General features: G+C 44.9%; 1 protein-coding gene and 1 long non-coding RNA gene across 5 annotated transcripts in view; one reads left to right on the top strand and one right to left on the bottom strand.

The window, feature by feature from the left end:
- Positions 1–13,872, bottom strand: part of ZBTB8A (zinc finger and BTB domain containing 8A) — a 69,838-nt gene extending 55,966 nt beyond the window's left edge. Inside the window, exons 1-2 of one of the 3 annotated variants that reach the window (XM_042996421.1) lie at positions 13,794–13,872; positions 13,432–13,532 (exon numbers count right to left, since the gene is read on the bottom strand). The gene's annotated coding sequence lies outside the window, so the exon portion shown is untranslated. Of the gene's footprint in view, positions 1–12,506; positions 12,524–13,431; positions 13,533–13,793 lie in introns of those variants that run through there. The other 2 variants (XM_042996423.1, XM_042996422.1) reach the window with 2 other exon arrangements.
- On the top strand, positions 13,453–19,895 carry LOC122241176. 2 transcript variants are annotated; one of them, XR_006221172.1, is made up of 4 exons: positions 13,453–13,568; positions 17,191–17,277; positions 18,100–18,311; positions 19,539–19,895. It is a non-coding gene; the product is annotated as an uncharacterized LOC122241176 (long non-coding RNA). The 2 variants fall into 2 exon arrangements; XR_006221171.1 differs by having other exon boundaries at positions 13,455–13,568; positions 18,100–18,306.
- Positions 19,896–20,304: the final 409 nt, after the last annotated feature.

Here is a 20,304-nt window from a genome sequence, read left to right as displayed (position 1 = left end):
TGATTATAAAGGTATTATATAATTACAGAAAATTTAGAAAATACAGGCCAGTAGAAAGAAGGAAACAAACTGAAATAATTTTTTTTTTAATATTTTTATTTATTTTTGAGACAGACAGAGACAGAGCATGAGCAGGGAAGGGGGGCAGAGAGAGGGAGACACAGAATCCGAAGCAGGCTCCAGGCTCTGAGCTGTCAGCACACAGCCCAATGCGGGGCTCGAACTCACAAGCTGCGAGATCATGACCTGAGCCAAAGTCGGACGCTCAACCGACTGAGCCACCCAGGCGCCCCTGAAATAATTTTTAAATGAGTATCCTGAAAACACCACCAGAGAAAGAAGAACCGTTCAAATATATTTAAATTAGTAAAGCGATTGCACGTCAACTACCCACTCATGAGGAGGTCTGAATTCTGGCAACTTAAACCATTCAAAACATTGCTGCCTCGAGGCTTACAAAAATCTTTGAGGAGAAAACTGTAGTTGGGGGAACAAAATTATTAATTTTTGAAAACAATTCCTTCCTACACTAAAAGCTCATCTATCACCCAGTCCAGTGAGCTAGGAGGACACTCAGTAAAGGGACTTCCTGTGATAGCTTTACTATTTCAACAAAGGTACTTAACAGCACACTAACCAGTACTGGGTCTGTATGGTGGAAAGCAAAAGTTGATTCTGTAGCTTTTAAAGAGCGCTGATTTCTTTTTTTTCTCTTAAAAAAAATTTTTTTAGATTCTTTATGTATTTTTGAGAGAGAGAGAGAGAGAGAGAGAGAGAGAGAGAGAGAGAGAGAGAGAAACAGCACGAGCGGGGGAAGGGGAGAAAGAGAAGGAGACACAGAATCGGAGGCAGGCTCCAGGCCCTGAGCTGTCAGCACAGAGCCCGATGTGGGGCTTGAACTCACAAACCGTGGGATCACGACCTGAGCCGAAGTTGGATGCTTAACCGACTCAGCCACCCAGGCGCCCCAAAGAGCACTGATTTCTGAATATAGTCTGTGCCCGAAACAGTTTTTACATACGGATAAAATATCGTTTTTAGGGCTAACCACCACGTTCTACCCTAACAGATATATATATATATATATATGCCCAACATGGGGCTTGAACTCACAACCCTGATATCAAGAGTCACATGCTCTACCGATTGAGCCACCCAAATGCCCCTACCCTAGCAGATATTAGTTTGTGTATTAACCTTCAGCATCCTTTATTACTTCCTTTTGGTAAATGAAAAAGTACATTTCCCAGACTCCTTTACAGTTGTTTCCCCATGTGAAATAGGGTCCATCCATCAGATGCTCTTCTATGAGATTTGGAAGGCAGAAACGAGGTGGGGACCATCTTTCTGCTGCTTAGGCATTAATGCTGGCAAGCACATTTACGGAAACACTGGATTTTCCTGCAGCAGCCTTCCAGTCTCCAGAGCATCACTCATGGCTGTTTAGACATAAGTTGGGTGGAGACAACCGTCACCAGTTGGTGGGTGCTGAGGGGCAGTTTAGGGATAGCAATTTCTTGACCCTTGAACTGCAGCTAGCAATGTCATCTGGAACTTAGCAGTGCTGTGGCGGCCTCCTGATGCCCTCCCCTAAGGGACCTGGTTGGCAGTCTCGTTCTGGGAATGATTTCTGCAGGCCCAGCCTGGAGCCCATTCCTCCCGGCCTTTCCAGGGATTTTGTAAGCACTCAATTCCCTTTAGTAAACGAATTAAAACACTGGTGTGGTGCCTTTTTCCTGCAAAAGGGCCCAGATGGCATATTAGGACATCGCTTGCCTCAAAATTTAAGCAGAAGGGTAAGTAGTCCTGTCTGTGAGCAGCGGTACGGCGTAGTGTGCTCAGGGGTACAGGCTCTGGAATCAGACTATCCAGGTGCAAATTCTGGCTCTGCCACACACAACTAGATAACACAGGAAGTTAACTTCCTAGAGCCTCAGTTTCTCATTCTATAAAATGGAATAATAATAATAATACCTTCTACAGTTACAGGACAGAGTAAATGAGAAGATCATCTAAGTAAAGTGCTTACAACAGTGCCTGGCTAATAACAAGCCCTTGGCAGATGTTAGCTATGATTATAGTAATAATAATAAAATCACTATTATTAATTATGCAGACCACTTTAAAACACTTTTTTAACTGAGTTGAAAAAGTAAACAGTTTATAATTTTCCTACCATACATTTTCTTGTGGCCCGTAAAATGCTAACTTATACAAAGGTGGACACAGAAAAAAATGTGACTGAGTCCATCATATTTGTACCCAAAGAAAGTGATCTTCCCAAAACCCCAGGGTACATGAAGATAGCAAAACTCCATTCTCACTGGGCAACTAGTTAATTTTTTTTTTTTTAACGTTTATTTATTTTTGAGACAGAGAGAGACAGAGCATGAACGGGGGAGGGGCAGAGAGAGAGGGAGACACAGAATCAGAAGCAGGCTCCAGGCTCTGAGCCATCAGCCCAGAACCCGACGCGGGGCTCGAACTCACGGAGTGCGAGATCGTGACCTGAGCTGAAGTCACCGACTGAGCCACCCAGGCGCCCCTCTGGGTAACTAGTTAAAGCTACTCTAACTAGCTGTTGTAGACCTCGACCTAAGGAAGAGCTATTCTTTAAAAACAATTGTTGCCATTTTCCCTTTCAAACGTTACCTCATTAATTATGCTCTAGGAACCTGGGTGTTTGCTATTCAGATTTTCTTCGGCTTCAGTTAACAGATCATTGACAAACTAAGATATTTAAAGTTACACCCTGGTGATTTCATATACATATACACTGTGAAAGGATTCCCTCCATCTAGTTAATTAACAAATCTGTCACCTCACATATCTGTCATTGATTTTGGGGGGTGTTGGGGTTTGTTTTTGTTTTTGTTTTTGCTTTTTGGTGAGAACATTTAAGTTCTACTGTCACAGCAAATTTCAATTAGGCAATACAGCGTTATCAAGTATAGTCACCACATTACACTACAGATCTTCAGACCTTATTCACCTTAGAGCTGAAAGTTCCTGCCCTCTTACCAACCTCTCCCTATCTTCTCTACCCTCCAGCCCCTCACAACCACTTTTCTAGTCCATTTGTACAAGTTTCACTTTTTTTTTTTTTTTGAGATTCCACATTTAAGGGATAACATGTAGGGGCGCCTGGATGGCTCAGTCGGTTGGGCATCTGACTTCAGCTCAGGTCATGATTTCATGGTCCATGAGTTCGAGCCCCGCGTCGGCTCTCTGCCGAGAGCTCAGAGCCTAGAGCCTGCTTCCGATTCTGTGTCTCCCTCTCTCTGACCATCCCCCACTCACACTCTGTCTCACTCTCTCTCTCAAAAATAAATAAACATTAAAAAAAAAAAAACTTTAAGTGATAACATGTAGCATTAGTCTTTCTCTGGCTTATTTTACTTACCATTAATGCCCTCTGGGTCCATCCATGCTGTTGCAAATGACAGGATTTCTTTCTTTTTCATGGCTGAATGTTATTCCATTTTACGTATCTGTATCTATATCTGTATCTACATGTATATCTCACATCTTCATACCCATACATTTGTTAACACTGAGCTTGTTTTGTTATTTTGATTTTTAAACTATTACAGAGATTTCATGAGAATAGGATCTATACTCTCCATAAGATTTACAATCTGAAAGTTAAAATTTTAGTGTTTAGGGGCACCTGGGTGGCTCAGTCAGTTAAGCGTCTGACTTTGGCTTAGGTCATGATCTCATAGTTCGTGGGTTCGAGCCCCGCGTCGGGCTCCGTGTTGACAGCTCAGAGCCTGGAGCCTGTTTCGGATTCTGTGTCTCCCTCTCTCTACCCCTCGCCCACTCAAACTGTCTCTCTCTCTCTCGAAAATAAACATTAAAAATTTTTTTTTTCTAATTTTAGTGTTTAGGCTTAGGATACTATTTTAATGTACATATTAAGAAAGTCTTAAAAAATAAAAAAAAAGGCCTTAGATAAAATTATGGCCTTGTTTGGTTTGCTAGTATCTTCTTTTTTTCTTTTTTTCAGAGAGAGAGAGAGTGTGTGTGTGCGAGTGGGGGAGAGGGGAGAGAGAGAGGGAGACACAGAAGCCGAAGCAGGCTCCAGGCTCTGAGCTGTCAGCACAGAGCCCCACGTGGGGCTCGAACTCGCGGACTGTGAGATCATGACCTGAGCTGAAGTTGGATGCTTAGCCGACTGAGTCCCCCAGGCACCCCAAAAGATAGATAATCTTAAGCAGGGCCCCACGCTTAGTGTGAAGCCCCGCGCAGGGCTTGATGCAGTGCTCGATTCCACAACACTGCCAGGATCATGACCTGAGCCAAAATCAAGAGTCCCATGCTCAACTGACTGAACCACTCAGGCATCCCCCTCCCCACCTTTTTTTTTTTTTTGGTTTGCTGGTATCTTCTGTTGATGGAAACTACATTGTAGATGTAGATCTTGAAATAAAGCTTCTCCCAAATATCCTGGAACCATAAAAACCTTATGTTGCACCTTATCCAACAGAACCAGTGAGACAGAGGGAACTGAAGCAGACACAAAGGTATTTGCTGTACCCTCGATGGTTCAGATGCTGCTGAGATCCAAGGAAGGATTCAACAGCAGTGGAGACTTTCTGACGGGTTAGGGGGAAAAAAAAAAAATGGAAAGAGAGCAACTTCAACCTTTGATTGAATACTTTCACCCTGTTCTGAACTCCACATAGCTCTATATGCTTTCTTCTCTAATTTTCTTAAAGCAAAACTCTTTTATTTTATTTTTATGAGAAGGAAAGATCCTCAAACCGAAAGGATAAATGTATTTATTCAATACATATTTATTGAGCACCAACTCTTTGGCAGTCTCTCTCTGACTCTGGGAGTACAAAGATGATGACACATCAAAGGTCAGTGCTCTGGAACACCACACTATCTATGGAGACAGAGAGTCAGAGAAAGAGAGAGACAGCGAGGAAGAAAGAAACTTTTTTTCATGTGTATTTATTTTTGAGAGAGACAGAGACAGAATGCGAGTGGGTTGGGGCAAAGAGAGAGGGAGGCACAGAATGTGAAGCAGGCTCCAGGCTCCCAGCTGTCCACACAGAGCCCGACGTGGGGCTCGAACTCACAGACTGCGAGATCATGACCTGAGCCGAAGTTGGACGCTTAACCGACTGAGCCACCCAGGTGCCCCTTAAATTTTTTTTTTTAATGTTTGTATTTATTTTTGAGACAGAGCAAGACAGAGCATTGAGCGGGGGAGGGGCAGAGAGAGAGGGAGACACAGAATCCGAAGCAGGCTCCAGGCTCCGAGCTGTCAGCACAGAGCCCGACGCGGGGCTCTAACTCACAAGCTGTGAGATCATGACCTGAGCCAAAGTCGGACGCTCAACCGACTGAGCCACCCAGGCACCCCAAGAAAGAAACTTTTCAATGAAGTCACAACACAATGGAAAAAATACCGTAAAACCTTGGATTGCGAGTAACTTGTTCTGCTGGTGTTCTGCAAGACAAACAAACATTTCTAATAAATGTTAACTTGATAAGCGAGCGATGTCTTGCAATACAAGCAGTACCTGACGCTGAACATCCCATGATCACAACCGAATCAATGGTTCTCATCTCTCTCTTGCACACTCTCTCTCTCTCACTGTGGGATTGTGGGTGATCATCTCCCGTGCTCAGATGATTGGTCTCAGGCCGCAGTGTTTGACAGCAATCAGGGATTTTTCAGAACGTTGGGAGGTGTCCACAACAGGCACTAGTGTATTTTTTGTCACTTCAAAGCACCTATGGACAACAGTCCTCTGCTTTTCCATACAAAAGTAAGCTTAGGAATGCTTTGCTTCATTCTAGGTCAGGCTGCCTGCCGATATAGACCCTCTCCTCTGCTGCCTTATTGCCAGTTACATTAAATACAGTAGATGACAAGAGTTTATTAATAGTGTACTGTAGTCAGCATCCGTGTGAGCGTATACAATGGCCCCCATGCAGAAGAAGGGTGAAAAGAAAGGCGGTGAGAAGAAGGAGATGATTATGGTGGAAGTGAAGAAGGAAATCACTGAGGAAATCACACTCACGAGGCATGTGAGTGGGCAAAATTGCAAGATTTGATGTCTATGGCTGCATCTCCTCTGCAGAAGAGGAGGAGAAAAAGGAGGAAGAATCCCTCACTTCAAATGAAATTAGGGAGATGTGTAAAATGTGGGAAACAGTGCAAAATTTTGTAGGAAAGCACTACCTGAATAAGGCAGTAGCAGTGGCAGTGATGAATCCGTTTAAAGACAACGCAATGTCACATTTCTGTGAAATCCTCAAACGGAGGCAAAAGCAAGTGTCACTGGATAGGTTCCTTGTTAAAGGTGCGTGAAAAGAAAAAGATTCCATTGAGCCAATAGATAGCAGTGATTCCGTCAGTGATAGTGAAAGTCGTCCTCCACAATAACCCTCCTCTCTCTTGTCTCTCACACACCAGCCCTGAAGGTTTTCAGAGGTAAGTGCAGGTTAATTTGTTTATTTTTCTTTATATTTTGTACTTTCTTTATTATTTGGAGGAGGAGTAAAAGTTCATTCATGAAAAAGAGGACACAAAGGACATTCCAGATACAGCACCAAGGGCAAAGGCACAGGCAGGTATTCAACAGCATGCCTTCTTCGGGGATGATAAAAATGTTGCTGTGGCTACAGACTTAAGGCCTGTGGAGGGATAGTGGAAGATAAAAAGAGAAAAGCATGTAAGCACCAGATCCTGAAGCGCCTCCACTTTTGCAGGTTCGGGGCACTTTTGAAGGATTTTAAGAAGAGTGACATGATTATAGGTCTACCAGTGACTGTGTGACTTACACATCAGTTTCTTCTTTGTAAAATGAGGATATTGACTGTTAAGAGGCTCTAAGGAAGTCTGTTAAGAGGATTAAATAAGATAATAGCTAAGATAAATAAGATTCATAGAATAAGAAATAAATGAAGACAAATAGTAACAAGCACATAAAGATATGTTTAACATCATTGGCCATTAGGGAAATGCAAATCAAAATCACAGTGAGATACCACTTCACATCCACTAGGATCGCTACAATACACACACACACAGGGGCGCCTGGGTGGCGCAGTCGGTTGGGCGTCCGACTTCAGCCAGGTCACGATCTCGCACTCTGTGAGTTCGAGCCCCGCATCAGGCTCTGGGCTGATGGCTCAGAGCCTGGAGCCTGTTTCCGATTCTGTGTCTCCCTCTCTCTCTGCCCCTCCCCCGTTCATACTCTGTCTCTCTCTGTCCCAAAAATAAATAAATGTTGAAAAAAAAAAAAAAATTAAAATTAAAAAAAAAAAAATACACACACACACACACACACACACACACACACACACACCACACAAGTGTTGGCCAGGATGTGGAGAAATCAGAACCTTCAGACACTAATGTGGGAATGTGAAATGATGCAGCCATTTTGGAAAGCAGTCTGGCAGTTCCTCAAATGATGAAACATAGGGTTACCATGGGACCCTGCAATCCCACGCCTAGGTATGTATCCGAGAGAAATAAAAACATGTCCCCACAGAAATCTGTATACAAATGTTTATAGCAGCATTATTCAGAATAGCTACAAGGTGGAAACCCAAATGTCCACCAAGGGGAAAATGGAATATGCATACAATGGAATGTTATTCAGCCTTAACAAGGTTTGGAGTATGGGTACATGCTTCCAATAGGGATGAACCTTGAAAACATGGGGTGCCTGGGTGGCTCAGTTGGTTAAGCCTCCGACTTCAGCTCAGGTCATGATCTCACGCTCTGTGGGTTAGTCCTGCATAAGGCTCTGTGCTGACAGCTCGGAGCCTGGAGCCTGCTTTGAATTGTGTCTCCCTCTCTCTCTGCCCCACCCCCGCTCACACTCTGGCTCTCTATCAAAAATAAATAAACATGAATGAATGAATGAATGAATGAATGAGGGGTGCCTGGGGGGCTCTGTCAGTTGAGCATCCCACTTCAGCTAAGGTCACGATCTCATAGTTCTCGTGGAACCAGGCCTTGGTCTCTGTGCTGACGACTCAGAGCCTGGAGCCTGTCTCAGATTCTCTCTCTCTCTCTCTCTCTCTCTCTCTCTCTCTCTCAAATAAATAAACATAAAAAAAAAAAGAAAACGTTATGCTAAATTAAAGAAGCCAGTCACAAAAGACCACCTACTATAGGATTCAATTCCTATGCAAGTCCAGAATGGGAAGATCTAGAAGACAGAGAGTAGATAAGTGGTTGCCTGGGGCTAGGAGGAAGGGTTGTGGGGAGGAGGATGGGCTGAGTGGCTTTAGAGCTAAAGGGTAGAGGGTTTCCTTCTGAGGTGAAAAAAATGTTCTAAAATGGACTATGGTGGCAGTTGTACATATCTATGAAGAGATGAAAAATCATTGAATTTTACCCTTTAAATCGGTGAATTTTATGGTATACCAATTGAATTTCAATAAAGCTATTTTTAAAAATTACTTAATCCAATGACTCCACTCCTAGATATACACCCAAGATAAATACAAACATGTGTCCTCAAAAAAGCTTGTACACAGATGTTCACAGAGGCATTATTCATAATAGCTCAGACACAGAAACAACTCAAATGTCCATCAGCTGGTGAATGGATAAGCAGAACGTGACACATCCGTACAATAGAACATTATTAGGCCAAGAAAAGGAACAGAAGCAATGATACTTGCTACAACATCGGTGAACCTTAAAACCCTCTAGCCAAGTGAAAGGAGCTAGTCACAAAAGACCATATATTTTATGATTATATTTAAATGAAATGTCCAGGGGAGCCTGGGTGGCTCTGTCCGCTATCCTTCGGCTGGGGTCATGATCTTGCAGTCTGAGATTGAGCCCCATGTCAGGCTCTGTGCTGACAGCTCAGAGCCTGGAACCTGCTTCGGATTCTGTATCTCCCTCTCTCTGCCCCTCCCGCTCTCCCTCTCTCTCTCTCAAAAATAAATAAACGTTAAAAAAATTTAATAAACGAAACGTCCAGAATGGGCAGATAGGGACAGGCCAGGTTAGTGGTTGTCACAGGACTAGGGAGATACAGCAATGGAGAGTGATGGTTAATGGGTATGAGGTTTCTTTATATTATGGTGAAAATGTTCTGGAATTTGAGGGTGGCAACGGTTGTGCAACTCTATGAATACACTACAAACCGCTGAATTACATACACTTTAAAGGGTGAATTTTATGACCTGTAAGTTATACTTCAATAAAAATAGCTTGTGAGAGAGAGAGAGACAGAGAGAGAGAGAGAGAGACTCAAGCAGGCTCTTAGAGAGAGAGAGACAGAGAGAGACAGAAAGAGTGAGCGCAAGCAGGGGAGAGGGGCAGAGGAAGAGGGAATGAGAGAGGGAGGGAGGGAGGGAGAGAGAGAGTGAGAGAGACTCAAGCAGGCTCTTGAGAGAGAGAGAGACAGACAGAGTGAGTGCAAGCAGGGGAGAGGGGCAGAGGAAGAGAGCGAATGAGGGAGGGAGGGAGGGGGAGAGAGAGAGAGAGAGAGAGAGAGAGACTCAAGCAGGCTCTTGAGAGAGAGAGAGACAGACAGAGTGAGCGCAAGCAGGGGAGAGGGGCAGAGGAAGAGAGGGAATGAGGGAGGGAGGGAGGGAGGGAGGGAGGGAGAGAGAGAGAGAGAGTGAGACTCTCAAGCCGGCTCCATGCTCAGCGCAGAGCCCAACTTGGGACTCAACCCGGGGCTCAATCCCACTACCATGGGATCATGACCTGAGCCAAAAGCAAGAGTCCGACGCTCAACTGACTGAGACACCCAGGCACCCCCAAATGGCTAATATTTGAATGTTTACTTGGCACTGTGCTAAACACTGTACACATCTTATTCTGGTCCTCACAACAGCCTCAAGCTGCGATCCATGATGCACACTGTATAAAGAAACTGAGGCATGTGGAAAATTTTTAAAAACTTCCAACTGGGGCGCCGGGGTGGCTCAGTCGGTTGAGCATCCGACTTCAGCTCAGGTCATGATCTCACGGTGTGTGGGTTCGAGCCACGCGTCGGGCTCTGGGCTGATGGCTCAGAGCCTGGAGCCTGCTTCCAATTCTGTGTCTCCCTCTCTCTCTGCCCCTCCCCCGTTCATGCTCTGTCTCTCTCTCTCTGTCTCAAAAATAAATAAACGTTAAAAAAAAAAAAAAAAAAAAACTTTCAAGATTGCACAGAATCAAGTGAACAGAGACTGGAATTCTGGCTGACTGACCCCAAACCAAAAACCCTGAGTTTTGCACTCTTCTGTCCAGAGAGTATGCACAAGACCCAGCCTGCAGCTGGGGCTCAATAAATATCAGGTATTATTGTTACAATGATTCCATTTGTATTACCAGAAGAAAACTTGAGAGGGCATGGAAGAGAAAAGGTGGGAGAGGCAGGCCCAGGGAGACCAATTTAAAAGCTTAACGTAATGGTCAAAGCAAGACATGGTAAAGGGACTACACTAAGACAGGCAGTAGAGACATAGGCAGGAGCAAAAACAGCAACTTTTACAGGAAAATAGGAATTGTCCTATAAATTGGGTTCAGTTACAACTTGGTAATATTTACATCCACAGGACATTAACATAACCTACATTCATAACTGTACTCACATCATTAAGAAAGCTTTAAGTTACTTTCAAAATATGTGATTCAGTCATGGAAATGGGTAATATGTTTCAAATTTTCTTCTCTTGGTAGAGTGACCCTATAAATTGAAACAGCAAATTACATTAATTCATGTGGGACATCCAAAATTCAACTGGAAATATTTTAGATATCTATAAAAGAGAGTTAAATATCATACAATCTTAAGAATATTAAAGAAATCTAGATTCCCATTCAGTTGAAAGATCTTTAAACAGGTGAATGGAAAAGTCAATTACATGTTTTAGGAACCAAAGTTCAAATGTCCTTGGAATAGAAGGAAAAAACACGTATTTTATGATTGAAGATTTAGGTAACAAGTACAGTGAATTAAGACTGTGGGCTAGAAAACCATCTCTTTTAAGATATATAATCATTAATCTAGAATTTAGTGTGTCCATCAGGGTCACCAAAATAAATCTCATTAGCCTCCCTAGCAAAAATCCCTGAGTCAAAGAATTTGGGCTAACTAGCATGGTAATTGTATTCTTTGGTGAATGAACATCTTTTAACCCTGGTAAGATTTAGAATGAAATATTAAAATGTTTAAGAAAATCAAAACCATAGCTGGAAAAGTCTCATTGAGAAGTTGGCATTTAAGTCTAAAGGAGGTGAGATAGTCATGTGGTATCTAAGGGAAGAGTGTTCCAGGCAGATGAAGGGCGAAGGCTCTAAGAAGGAGCAGGCAAGGAGGACTGGAGGAACATTAAGGAGGGATGGAGAGAGCAATGAGAAATGGAGTCAGAAAGGAAGGGGAGATTGTGCGGCTGGAAAGACATCACGGGACCAACTTTTACAAGGCCTTGGCTTTTACTATGAGTAAGATGGGGAACCACTGAAAATGGGGAGGCACTGACCAATTCTGAACAAAGAAGTGACAAAAACTTCCCTCGAGAGGATCAAAAACTTACACCAAATCCTTTAAATATTATATAAACATATAATTATATCACTGAAAGGGCTAAACCTATTAAACAGAAACCCAGTTTTATTATAGGAAATAAGACTGAAATTATATAGGATGAATCAAGTATCAAGGGGTCAGAAATTAACATGACCTGGAAAGAGCCCAGGTTTTCAGGATGCCTTCTGCTGACATCTTAGAGTCTAACCTACCCATGCCTATTTGCCCAAGGGCTGGGGGTTAGATTCTCCCTTCCCGTTTACCACTGGTGTGGCCAGGGAGATTCCCAGAAATAGATACCTGATCACCGGTTATCAGTGAAGAGCTCTTGCTTCAGGGGTGCCACAAACCCACCCATATTTGCAGCTTAGGGAAGATAACCCTAGAGAGGAACTTTGAGCCTTGGTTCTTCTGCTGAGGATTTTGGAGTTTTTTTTCTGATAAAGATCAATTAAGGTTTTTAGAGCAGAAAAGCAAAGTGACTGACTTGCTTTCCAGAAGACTCTGGAGGTGCCTTTAGGAGGGAATGAAGAACAAGAACAGGAGGCAAGGGCGTTGGGAGGCTGCCATCGTTCACCTTCTGGTTTAACGGTTACATTCTGCACATAACGCATTTCCTCATCTGGAAAGTATAATAACCATCGACCTAACTGGGCTGCTGTTTTATGTGAAATTAAGTGAAATAATTCATATAGGTGAAGGCACTCCATTTACTAAATAAAGTTCCACAAATAGAAACGTTTATTGAGAACAGAATACTGACGTGTGTAGTTAGAATCCCACTAGGTGGGAATCTACTGCTTCCAAAGACGTCTTAAATGAAAACTAACACAAAATGTTACATATCGATTACATCTCTTTTTTTTTTTTTTTTTTTTCAAGAGAGAACGAAAACCTAACACTTCTTGGAAAGATGTGGAGTCTGCCTAGGAGCACAATCAATGCTAAACAAGCGCATTTGAAGGGGAAGGGGCCAAACCGCTAACTTACAAAAGAGGCAGTCTACACATGGGTAGAAGGTGCGTTTGTGCGGTTCCGTCATAAGCCAATAATTATGGCTCAATATGTGTTAGGTGTAGCAAGTCTGCCTTCGGTTCTGAGCCCGGATCTGTTGCATCACGACATAAAACCAAAGGATGGAAGCTGGAGGAGAAACTCGGACTACTGCCTAGGGAGCCACCTTCCCGAGGAAGCGCCCGGGACGCGGGGGAGCAGCTCCGGGACCCCGGCCCGCCCGCCCCCCGCCGCCCCATTGGGCGGGCCGCCCGTCACTCGCCCCGCAGCCCAAGTCCGGCCCGCCGCCGACCCTCCGGGAGTCCGCGGCGCCCGACGGCTCCACACACGCCGGGCACCGTCCCCGCGCCGCCTTCCCGCCGCCGCCGCCGCCGCCGCCAGGAGGCTCCGCGCGCCTTCCCGCCTTTCCCCGCGCCGCGGTCGGGCCGGGCCCGGGCGGGCGGGCGGCGCGGCGGGCGCGGGCGGCGACGGCGCGGCCATTGTCCCGCAGCCCCTCCCGGGCGCGCAGGAGGGGCTGGCCGGGCGGGGCGGCCGGGCGGCCGCGGAGAAGGGCGGCCTCGGGGTCCCGAGCCGGTGCGCCCCGGCGCCGCCCGCCTCTTCTCGCGGGCCGCCTCCCCGAGGCCGGGGGCCCGCGCCGCCTTTGTGACCGTCCCCAGCCCCTCGGAACCGGCGCGCCGCCACCGCCGCCGCCGCCGCCGCCGCCGCTGCGCCCGGGGCTGCAAATGGCGCCCGCCCGCCTCTGCGCCTCCCGCCGCTCTCCCGGCCCGGGGACGTCTGGGGGCGCCGCGCCCGGGCCGCATCCCGCCGCCGCCCGCCCTCCGCCCGCAGCGAGGCTCGCGGCCCGTCCCGGCAGCCCCGACGCCCCGCCCGCCCTCCGCCCGCGCCGCGCGCAGCCACTTACCGCGGGCCGCGGCGCACCGGCGGGTCGCGCGCGCGGGCTCGGGGAGGATTCCTGGTCTTCGGCAGGGGAAATACCCACTTTCGAAGCCGCTCCTTTGCGCCCTAAAACAAGTAGCCCCAACGTGAGAGAAACAAAAGGTATTTGCTGACGTGGGCGTTGGACAGAAACGCCCGAGGGCTGGGGACACAATTAAAGGGGCAACGCACAGATTTCAGGCACCAACCAGCAGCTTCGCCCACTCCCCCTGCCCTAGCCTACACCCCGCTGCACCCTCCAGAGGCTCTGGGGTGCCCAGGTTCCCTGGCAGTTGACTACAGAACCATTATTCAGGCAGGAGCTTAAATTTTAAAATTGTACTTTACGTTGAGAAAGGCGCCTCCGGAGGGCAGAAGGGCTGGATTTCTAGGATCTGGAGAATTTGGTTTAGGAAAGAGGGAGGGATTTAGGCGTGCCCACAATTACTGTATAAGTACATGTGACATTATTGTACTTAAGTTTAGCAACGTCAAATATAAGCGATTTCCACGGAATTTTGCCTTTTATTGAGGCACTTGTCTTGGTCGGGGATAACCTTTTCTAAACCTCTACAGGTCGCAAGCATTTTATTTGAAGAGGAAAACCCAGAGAGTCTGAGATATGAGAAAATAATTCTTGCTTAAGTTCAGAGAAAATATATAAAAGTAGTAAAAATAGCAGGTTTTGTGTTTTCGAATACAAAGATTCATTGGACATCAAGACTTTCCGAGGACGTATTTATGACCCTAAGTACAAACAGGTTAAATATTTGCTAAAAATCTAAATCACTGAATTTTCACTGCAACTGCAGAAACATGATTTCTGCAGAAACATGAATTCTGTAGATTAGTTTCTAGTTCCTTATGCTGGGTCAGGTACTGAAAAGCACCATGATGTAATAAAACTGGGGGGGGGGGGAGGTTGTCAAACCTTTAGTTTTTCGATGGCTTCCTCTCCTACATGATAGTCATATCAGGCAAAGTTTATTGCCTTGGTTCCAACAACAATTAGCTATGCATTTTGAGGATCATATGTTCTATGAGAGGGATACAGAATATCCACAACCAACTCTTAAGGTCACTAACCTATTACTCTAGAGGTGTTTTGCTATTTACCTGCATATCCTCACATTCTGAACAGGTAAACGGAAACATGTTCAAAAAGCACTATAAGTTATTAGGAGGGTTGGATGTACTCATAGTACTCTGCAAGCATCCCCATTGAGAACTCGCCAAGAAAGACCTGGGCATTTTTTATAGCAAAAGGTTTTATTTCAGCCTTCGTTCATTAAAACATGCAAAGGCATTCTACAAACTTGTTCCTCAAGAGAGCACGTCAGGTGGGTGATAAACTCTTTGTTCCAAGGAAGAAGTAATGGGAATTTTTTTCCCCTCACCTTCTTTCCCCCTCCTCACTTCTGAAACTTGTTTATATATTTGGAGAATTCCTTACGTTATGATTAATTGGTGAGAGGTAGATTCTGCCTTCTGCAATAGAATCTGGAAGTGCCAGTGTCTTGCTCTCCCAGAATCCCTGCACCTAGGACAATGCCCATGGACTACACTTTGATAATCAGATGCATGCACCAGGGACTTTGAAGAGGGAGCTATGACACCAAGAAGCAGGAACCTCAAAGAAGCTTCTCGTGCAGTGGTAACAGCTACAGCAAGGTAGTATCTCCAGGTGCTGTCGTGGCAGGACTGTTAGTGGCAGCATCCACATTATCCAAGGTTAGTGCTATCAATGGTGCCAGCTGCCATGTCTCTGCTTGCTGAGAGCAGTTGTTGGTATCCTCACCAGGCCAGCCCTGTGGTATGATTTGGCTATTGTTTCTGCCTGCTTAGTGTAGACTCCAGCCCCTGTGCTCTGCTCTGCCTGGAACTCTGGGAACTTTTAATCCATTCATTTCTGCTTAAATCAGCCAAGGCCAGTCTGTGTGCAGCTAAGAACCCTGACTGGTACAAAATGTTAAGAAGGCATCTGGACATATGGCATAGAGCTTACTAAATACAATAGTTAGGGATAAAGTGTTGTCACTGATGTCACATGGATGGGAATTAGAACCATGGATCTGGATAGAGAGAGAATACACAGTGAGAAGAGAAGAAGAAGACTTAGAACCAACCTGCAGCCGCTTCATCACCCAATGGCTGGTTAGAGGAAGATGAAATTGCAAATGACACCAAGAAGCAACTAGAAAGGAAGGAAAAGCCCTGGGATAGGGTGGTGTCATAGAAACTAGGAAAAGAGCAACTCAAAAATGAAGAACTAAACAATAGTGTTAAATACTTCTCTTAACAGTCTAAGAGAGGGGCGCCTGGGTGGCTCAGTCGCATAGGTGTCCAACTCTTGATCTCGGCTCAGGTCGCGATCTCACGGTTTGTGAGTTTGGGCCCCAAGTCAGACTCTGCGCTGACAGTGTGGAGCCTGCTTGGAAGTCTGTCTCCTTCTTTCTCTGCCCCTACCCCCCTTGTGCTCTGTCTCTCTCAAAATAAATAAATGAGCTTAAAAAAAAAAAAAACCTGTCTAAGAAAGTGTCTATTAGATTTAATAACTTGGAGATCATTGACTTCAGACACTTAAGAAAGGAGTAAAATCCAGATAAGAGGAATAAGTAGGGGATTAAAAAAAATAGAGATGATGAGAACAGACAACTCTAGAGAGAGCTGGGTAGAAAGGGTATGTTCCAGTGCCGTGTAACAAGCCAACCCAAAACTCAATGGAATAAAAGAAAGCTATATCATCATGCTTACGGACGGATTCCATGGATCAAGAATTGGACAAGTGACAGCAAGGAAAACTGGTCTGTGTTTCACGGTGTCTGGAGTCTCAGCTGGGAAGACACAAATGGCTAGGCGTGACTCGAACTGCTGGGAACTGGAATCATCTGGAGGGTTCTTCACGCACAGGCCTGGCACCAAGATTGGGATCACTTGAAAACTGGCTCTGCTAGGACTGCTACCTGAAGCACCTACACATGGCCTCTCCATGCGGCTTGGGCTTTTCGCAGCATGGCGTCTGGGTTCTGAGAGGAAGTGTTCTTTCAAGAGAGCCTACCAACATGGAGTATCCAAGAGAACTAGGAAGGAGCTGGGTGATCTTTTATACCTATCAACAGAAGTTACATTGCCTCACTTGCCATATTCCATTGGGAAAAGTAGTCACAACCTACCAAGATTCAAGCGGAAAGGGACATAGCTGCTATCTCTTAACAGGAAGAATCTCAGAGAATTTGGGGACATGTTTTGAAACTACTGCAGGCAGGGGCTCCTGGGTGGCTCAATCGGTTAAGTGTCCAACTCTTTTTTTTTTTTTTTTAGTTTTTTAAATGTTTATTTTATTTGAGAGAGAGAGAAAGCATGAGCAGGGGAGAGGCAGAGAAAGGGAGACACAGAATCTGAAGCAGGCTCCAGGCTCTGAGCTGTCAGCACAGAGCCCGACGTGGGGCTTGAACTCACGAACTGTGAGCTCATCGCCTGAGCCACCCAGGCACCCATAAGTGTCCAACTCTTGATCTTGGCTCAGGTCATGAGTTCACAGTTCATGAGATTGAGCCCTGTGTTGGGCTGTGCGCTGACAGCCCGGAGCATGCTTCGGATTCTGTGTCTCCCTCTCTCTCTGGTCCTTCCCAGCTTGTACTCGGTCTCTCTCAAAATAAATAAATAAACATTATATATAAAAAAAAAAAACTATTATAGGGGCACCTGGGTGGCCCAGTCAGTTGAGCATCTGCCTTCTTCCCAGATCATGCATGATCTTATGGTTCGTGAGTTTGAGCCCTGCATCGGGTAAACGTGAGCCCTCATCGGATGAACACGAGCCCTGCTTCAGGTGAGCAAGAGCCCCGTTTCGGGTGAGCCCCACTTCTCCCTCTCTCTCTCTCAAATAAGTTAAGTAAGTAAGTAAGTAAATAAATAAATAAATAAATAAATAAATAAACAAACAAACAAATAAAACTATTAGCAAAGAGAGAGGGTATTAGCTAGAAGGCAATATGGTAAAAGACAAAAATAAATGTGTTTAAATGCTAATGGAAAGCGTGAAAACAAAAGAGATTAAATATACAAGAAGAATAATAGTGGCTGAATTTGTGTAACTGAGGGAGAAAGAGATCAAAATCTCAAACAGAGGAACAGCGCCTAGATAGGAAAAGTGAAAACTCCACTATCTCCATTGGAGCTAGAGGGCAAGGACAAGAACATGGATAGTCATGGTGGTTTTAAATTTTTTTTTTATGTTTATTTTTGAGACAGAGAGAACAGAGCATGAGCAAGGGAGGGCAGAGAGAGAGGGAACACAGATCAGAAGCAGGTTCCAGGCTCTGAGCTGTCAGCACAGAGCCCAACACAGGGCTTGAACTCACAGACCGTGAGATCATGACCTGAGCCAAAGTAAGACGCTTAACTAACTGAGCCACCCAGGTGCCCCTAGTCATGGCGATTTTTGAATGTTTACATATTCTTTGGCACTGTTCCCTTCAAGATGTTAATCCTAATTCCCCTCTGCATGAGTGTGAGCTGGACTTAGTGACTCACTTCTATAGAATAGAATAAAGTAGAAATGATAGTGTGTGATTTCAGAGTCTTGGTGATAAAAGCAAAACAGCTTCCTGCTTGTTCTTTCTCTGTCTTGGATCTGTTGTTCTGGGAGAAGCCAGTATCCTCAGGTGTCCATGGAGATGAACTGAGGCTTTCTGCCAACAGCCATGAGAGTATGCCACCTTGGAATGGATCCTCCAGCCCCAGACAAGCCTTCAGCAGACTGCAGTCCCAGCTAACAACTTGAGTGAAACCTTGCAAGAGACCCTGAGCCGGACCAACCAGCTAACCTGCTTCCAGATTCCTGACCCTCAGAAATCTGGTGAAGTAATTAATATTTGTCCTTTTAAGCCATTAAGTTGTGGGGGCAATTTGTTATGCAGCAATAGATAACTTATACACATTGTCGTACCTAAAAATGCTACCATAACAAAAACCTAAAAAAATGTGACTTTGGAACTGGGCATTGGGGGAAAATGGAAGGACTTTGAAAGATGAGTGTTAATGAAACTTGACTCTTTCAAAAAATATTAGAGTCCTGATGGCCTTTGAGGAAGCTGCCAGTGAGGGCTTAAAGGAAAGCCATACAAATCTGATTGGACACTGAAAGAAAAGGGGTCCTTGTGATGTGTTGGCAGAAATTTAGCAGCACTATTGCCTGCAGTAAGGTGAAAAGTGGAAAATGTACCTAATAAATCAGGTAATCTAGCTAAGGAGATTCCCAAGCAGAATGTTGAAGGGGCTGCCTGGTCTCTTCTTGCTACTTGTAGTAAAATATGAAAGGAAAGAGATAAGGTAAAGAAAGGACTATTTGACAAAAGGAAGCCAGAACTTTCTGGTTTCCAGAACTTTCTGGAAAATTCCTAGCCTCTCCAGGTGGCAAATGGTGCTAAAAGTAAGAAATGGCTTCTGAGCAAATATTAAATCCAGGAAAACACAGTCCAAAGGTGAAGTGAAGGGAGTAGCATTAAAATCCTTTGCCAAGATCTAAGAAAGATTGAAGGTATTACCTCAGAGTATCGTTCATTTAGATAAAAAGCCCTTTAAAGATTTAAGGGTGTTGGGGCACCTAGGTGGCTCAGTCGGCTAAGCGGCTGACTTCGGCTCAGGTCATGATCTCGTGGTCTGTGAGTTCGAGCCCCGCGTCGGGCTCCGTGCTGACAGCTCAGAGCCTGGATCCTGTTTCGGATTCTGTGTCTCCCTCTCTCTGACCCTCCCCCATTCATGCTCTGTCTCTCTCTGTCTCAAAAATAAATAAACGTTAAAAAAAATTTAAAAAAAAAAGATTTAAGGGTGCGACTCAGGGACCCTCATTTAAAGAGTTGGATTCCTTTTTAAGTTTATTTATTTATTTATTGAGAGAGAGAGAGAGAGAGAGAGAGAGAGCAAGCAGGGTAGGGGCAGAGAGAGAGAGGGAGAGAGAGAAACCCAAGCAGGCTGTGTTGTCAGTGCAGGAGCCCAACTCAGGGCTCAGTCCCACGAACCGTGAGCTCATGACCTGAGCCCCTCAAACAGTAGAATTCTAAGAAACTTAAGCTTATTGTTCCTCAACAGAAGCTCAAGGCAGAGAAGGGTTTATCTTGAAGAGCTTTGTGAGGATACCTTTTCTCTAATGGAGTGAACCTCAAGAAGATTCGCGAGAGCCCCATGTTTTTCAGAAGTCTTTGGAAGAACGCTGCCCACTTGGACTGAAAGGATCAGAGGCAATACAAAATGAAAAGACACCTTCTGACCCCCAAAATTCTGCTGGTAGAATGCAATCTGTGAAAACTACATAGTTGCAAATTGGAATTGTTTTCCATGCAAAAGGAAGGATGACTCAGAGGGCAGAATCAAGAGCCCAGAGAGTAGAACCAAGAGCCATGGATGATTAACCCCAGGCCTTGAGTTCTAATCAAGGAATTTCCAACATTTGTCCAGATAGATTTCAGAATTACTATGGACCAGTGATTGATTTGTGCCTGCATTTTCATCCCTTTTGAACAGGAATGTCCATAGTGCTTATCCCAGATGTACCACGACTGCCAGTTGGGTAAGCATGAAACAGATAACTTTTCTCTTTAGTTCCTGGGTGTTCAGATCAAGAGGGACCATCCTCAAGGAGCTGTATTTAAGGAACTATACCCTTGGGAGTTACTGTAAGATGTGGATTCACATGAGAGACTGGATGACATGAAAATTTTAACTAATCCCTAAATATGAACAAGGGATTAATGGGCAGAAAGGAAGGGTATATATTTTCTGAATTGGGGTGATGGTTTATTGGTCATTGATTCATTGAATTAGATTTGGCTGAGAGTGACAATCTAAAATAACAATG

Source organism: Panthera tigris, chromosome C1, assembly GCF_018350195.1.
Source record: "Panthera tigris isolate Pti1 chromosome C1, P.tigris_Pti1_mat1.1, whole genome shotgun sequence".
NCBI lineage: Eukaryota > Metazoa > Chordata > Mammalia > Carnivora > Felidae > Panthera > Panthera tigris.
This window is presented reverse-complemented; position numbering and strand designations above follow the sequence as displayed.